We start from the raw sequence: 5502 nt of genomic DNA, 5'->3' as shown, positions 1-5502 counted from the left end.
TAAAGATTGGAAATGTCTCCTAGCGATGTTTGAAAGTCATTAGCACTCTGCAATTAGTCTCTCCTAATTTGCAATTTTTGTGTACTAATTTTCTAGAAATATATGTTATAACCTAGATAATTGACAGAATCTCTGTATTTTTCAGGAACATTTTGTAATTCTCAACAAGGTAAAACTTTCTTTTTTTAAAGATACATTAATTTATTATGTATACAGTGTTCTGTCTGTCTGTATGTTTGCTGGCCAGAAGAGGGCACCAGATCTCATTACAGATGGCTGTGAGCCACCATTGTAGTATGAGGGGCTGGCTTGTTGGGGTATCTGTCCTGCCCAGTACCCCACAGCAGGCAGGCCCCAAAGAAAATCACGCACAAGACTCCATAAGGTTATAAACTGATTGGCCCATTAGGTCAGGCTTCTTGTTAACTCTTATAACATATATTACCCCATTATCCTTATCTATGTTAGCCACATGGGCTCGGTACCTTTCTCGGTGTGACAGCTTACATGTTGCCTCTTCGGTGGTCTGTACAGGAATGGCAGAGGAACCTCTCTGCTTCCCAGAATTCTCCCAGTCTCTTTGCTCCACCCCTACTTCCTGTCTGGCTTTCCCGCCTATACTGCCTGCCTGGCCAATCAGCGTTTTATTAAAATATGATTGACAGAATACAGATAATTCTCCCGCACCATTTCCCTCTCTTTTTTTTTTTAAACAAAGGAAAAATACCCATAATCCATTTGTTGGGAATGTGGGCGTAGTATTTCAGGCTACTTCCTGCTGGTTGGGGGCGCTGATAGTCTTAAGGGGACCTAAAGAAAATTTAGAGTTATAGTCAAGTCCTGACTGAAGTATCCTGGGAGTCTTGATCATCTCAGGCAGCAGTCTTGGATCAGTTCTGGATGTAGACCTCTGTCATCTGGGCCATCTGTTCCTATCGGAGATTTTTCAGGTGGCCTCCCTTGGTCAAAGGTGATTATTCTTAACTCTGAATAAATCCAGAGTCTCTCGTTTTCTGTGGAAACAAAAGCAAAATCTCTTCTCCAAAGTAACATACCTTTTGACTTCAGTTTTGAAGCCAAGGTATTTTCAAAATTCCTATCTTGGGTTAGTTCAGCAGCATTTATAAACAAAAATCTTTTAGCAGTTGTTGCTCCTTCCTCAGCAATCAAACAATTTAAAGAGAGCATAATAGCATACAGTATGAAGATTCTCTGTGCATTTTCCATCTTTATGTGGCTTTATTTTAACCTCTATTTCTTTTATTTTTACTTTTACTTTTTGAGACAGGATCTTTGTATATCTTTGTCCTGGAATAACACTGTAGACCAGGCTGTCTTTGAACTCACAGAGATCCTCCTGTCTCTGCCTCCCCAGTGCTGGGATTAAAGGTGTATGCTACTACACCTTGAACTCACAGAGATCTGTCTCTGCCTCCCAGGCATTGGGATTAAAGGCGTGTACTACCACACCTTGAGGTCACAGAGGTCAATCTACCTCTACCCCTTGAAGTCACAGAGGTCAATATGCCTCTGCCTCCCAGGCATTGGGATTAAAGGTGTGTACCACCACACCCAACTACTCTCTTTCTTTCCTTTTAACTTTAAGAACTTTAACTTTTAGCCTGCATATACACACTGTAAACCATTTAGAGGTTTTCTTCATCTTTGAATCTCTCTTTACTGTTTATCTCTCTTTTTCTGACCACATGAGCCTTTAATTTACAAAGCAATATGGGAAGCCGTGGCTTTGACAGCTAGATCCAGCTCATTCCTTAGCTTTCCAGACTCATAGCTGAGATACCAGCCACAGCTGTGTTCACTGCCACAACTTGTCGTGTTTCAAGGTCCTTGCTAGCAAGCAAGCTGCATCATTCTGCTCACAGACCATACTCAGTCGGACTGCCTGCCTGAAAGAGTCAGAGTTTGTCCTGGCAGGACAGCCCAGAAAGCCGGCACTTCAAAACAGCACAGCTTTTTTTCTGCTACGACCGAAAAGCATGCGCTCAGCTCTCCACCAACAGCATCCAAGTGTTTCGTGGCAGGACCTCCCAATGAGCTGCAAGGTTTTGCAGCCAAGGCTGAGTCAAGAAGCCTCTCCTAGATGAGAGCACTTGCCCGCCTCTAGCAAGCAGAGCAGAACCGAAAAACTGCTGCCACCAAGAAAACATACCCCACTCTACTCTTTCCCAAACTCTCCCAGGCCTTCCGTGGACTCACCTATCCACGTCTGGGCGCCATATGTAGTATGAGGGGCTGGCTTGTTGGGGTATCTGTCCTGCCCAGTACCCCACAGCAGGCAGGCCCCAAAGAAAATCACGCACAAGACTCCATAAGGTTATAAACTGATTGGCCCATTAGGTCAGGCTTCTTGTTAACTCTTATAACATATATTACCCCATTATCCTTATCTATGTTAGCCACATGGGCTCGGTACCTTTCTCGGTGTGACAGCTTACATGTTGCCTCTTCGGTGGTCTGTACAGGAATGGCAGAGGAACCTCTCTGCTTCCCAGAATTCTCCCAGTCTCTTTGCTCCACCCCTACTTCCTGTCTGGCTTTCCCGCCTATACTGCCTGCCTGGCCAATCAGCGTTTTATTAAAATATGATTGACAGAATACAGATAATTCTCCCGCACCACACCATGTGGTTGCTGGGAATTGAACTCAAGACTTCTGGAAGAGCAGTCAGTGCCCCTAACCTCTGAGCCATCTCTCCAGCTCCCAAAACTTTCTTCTTCAAACATTTTTTTTCTACATTTGAATCAAGTAGCAAAATGTCATCCATGCAATGTTAAATTAACTATAGATTCAGGAACTTGCTTATATATTATTTCCAATGGCTGACTTAAAAATATTAGCACAGGGTGTGACTAATTAACATTCCTTGTGTCAGAACCTTCTATTGATATCTATTAGCAGGCTGAGAATTATTATAAGTAGGCGTTGTTAAGCTAATTTTTTCTCTGCCCTTTTCTGGTATAGGTATAGTGAAGAAACAATCTTTAAATCTATAACAGTAAGAGGTCATCCTTTAGAAAATAAGGAAAGCAAAGAAATTTCAGATTGCAGAGGGCCCACTGGTTGAATCACCTTAGTTACAGCATAAAAAAAATAGCATCTTAAATTTTCAGGCAAATGGATGGATCTAGAAAACATCATATTGAGTGAGATAAACCAGACCCAGAAAGACAAATATAAAATGTACTTATTATAAGTGACTTTTAGACATAAAGCAAAGCAAAACCAGGCTACAATTTACAATCCCAGACAACCTAGACAACAAAGAGAGACATACATGGACCAATCTACATAGGAATTAGAAAAGGACAAGATCTCCTGAGTAAACATGGAGCATGAGAATCAAGGGAAAGGGGAGGAGAGGAGAGGAGAGGAAAGGAGAGGACTGGAGAAAAATGTAAAGCTCAGTAATAAGAATTTAAAAAGTTTCTCATTCTTGACTCTTAACAAACCATTTCTTTAAAGGTATAATATGAATTATCAAACTGATAGAAGCTATGGCTAAGAACGTTTAAGTCCAGGTAGGTCATATACCTCTCCCAAAATTCCATCCACGAAAGAAACGAGAGGTTATTAAATTCTTGAATGGAGATATTATCTGGCATTATCTTAGAAGTGGATTACAAATTGAAAAACATTATAGTTAGCAGATGACTTGCCTCTGTTAAGATTCTGGTTTAGTTGAGAATTTTAAGGTGTAACAATGATGTGAGCCAGAAAAATCAGTGGAGTTTCTAAGCAGAGCTCAAAACCAAACTGAACAGAATTTTGTTAGACACAGGGAAGCCATGCAGCAGTTGCACATGGGTCACAGACGTCAGGAGAAGCCCTGGTAGCCATATGGGAGCCACAGGCATGTGGGGATGGAGTGAAGCCATGGGACCGCAGGAGCCACAGGATGCTGTGGCGGGGAGGACTGCCAAGGTGTGGGAAGCTGTGTGGTGCCCTGTGGACTGGTGGCAAGGACTGGTGTGGCAGGAGAGGAAGCTAAGCTGGGGCAGATGGGAGCTGGGACGCTAGTGCTTCTCTGGAACCCAGGTGTCTGGGTCTGGGTTCCAGTTCTTAGAGCTGGAATTCCAATCCCAGTTTTGGCCTGGACTGGTGGCTAAAAGTCCTCAGGCAAACGGCTTTTTTGTAAATTCATGCCCCAAAAGTTAGGTGCCAAGTAAAGCACAATTAATAAAAACTCAGAGATAAAAATTGGGATTCAACCTGAAAGGTCAGAAAAGTAAATCATCCAGTCACTGGCTCTTACCTCTACCTCAGTCGGAAGTGGTGATCTTGCCTCCAGGAATCTGGAGATTCTCAGCTGAGACTAGAGCGTCGCCTCCCCTTTGATAATCCTCTAGTTCTGGGATTAGGGGTGTGCACTACTACTGCCTAATTTCTATGGCAAACTAGTGTAGTTACTGGGATTAAAGGCATGTGCTATTGCTGCCTTGTCTGTAAGACTGGCAGTGTGGCTATTTTACTTTTCTGATCCTCAGGCAAATTTGATTTATTAAAATACGAAATGCCACTACAGCGAGAGACACACCGAGAGAATTGCTATATTGGAAATGGCACAGAGAGAGAGAGAGAGAGAGAGAGAGAGAGAGAGAGAGAGAGAGAGACTAGAGTAGTTGTGGTGTCAGAGAGGGGACATGTTTTAAGAACAGAAAGGGCCAGGCCAAACAGGCTACAGTGAATTCAGCCTTGTTGCTGAATGGGAGATGAGGCAGCTGAACAGAGGGGGTGCTGTAGAGTATAGGCTGCCTGCCTTCCTGCCTTGTCTCTGCTTTCTCATCAGTAGAAATGTGAGCAAGTAGCCTTGGAACCCTCCCAACAAAGCTAGAGCTATTGCATGGCCATGTCTGCTCTGCCACGATTGACTTTAGCCAGTGAATCAGCCAGGATACCGTCGCCCTTAAATTGCTTTGTTAGGAGTTTGGAGACAGCAACAAAGAAAGAAACTGGCACAGTGGGACCTGAGTCAGGGTGGGCAGATTCAGGCTAAGGGATCCCAGCTTTCTGCTCCTCTGGGCCCAGGATGCCCTGCGAAAGTCTACCCAGTTGTTATGGCTTGCCAGGTGTGTCTGTTTGTGTCTGAGCTTTGTGGCTATTTTCTGTTTCCTCCCTCCCTCCCTGTCAGCCCCTGTCAGCCTTCTTCCTCCCTTTTACTTCATGTTTAACCATGTAGAGATGTGGGGGCACATGCATGATGTGGGTGCATCCTCAGGACTATCAGTGGTGCTGTTAGGAGAGGATGGGGAGCAGGAAAGTAGTGGGGTCTGACATGGGTTCTGGGAACTGAATTCAGGTCCTCTGTGAGCACACACGCTCCTTGCCACTGAACCATTTCTCCAGTCAAAAGAACAAGAGTTTTTCTTTAAGGTACAAAACTAAAAACCTCTAGGGGCTGGAGAGACGGTTCAGTGATTAAGTGTGCTTGCCTCTCTTGTAGAGAACCAGGGTCAGTTTCCAGCACCCACAAGGCTGCTCCCA

Source organism: Myodes glareolus, chromosome 22, assembly GCF_982192425.1.
Source record: "Myodes glareolus chromosome 22, mMyoGla1.1, whole genome shotgun sequence".
Lineage (NCBI taxonomy): Eukaryota > Metazoa > Chordata > Mammalia > Rodentia > Cricetidae > Myodes > Myodes glareolus.
This window is presented reverse-complemented; position numbering follows the sequence as displayed.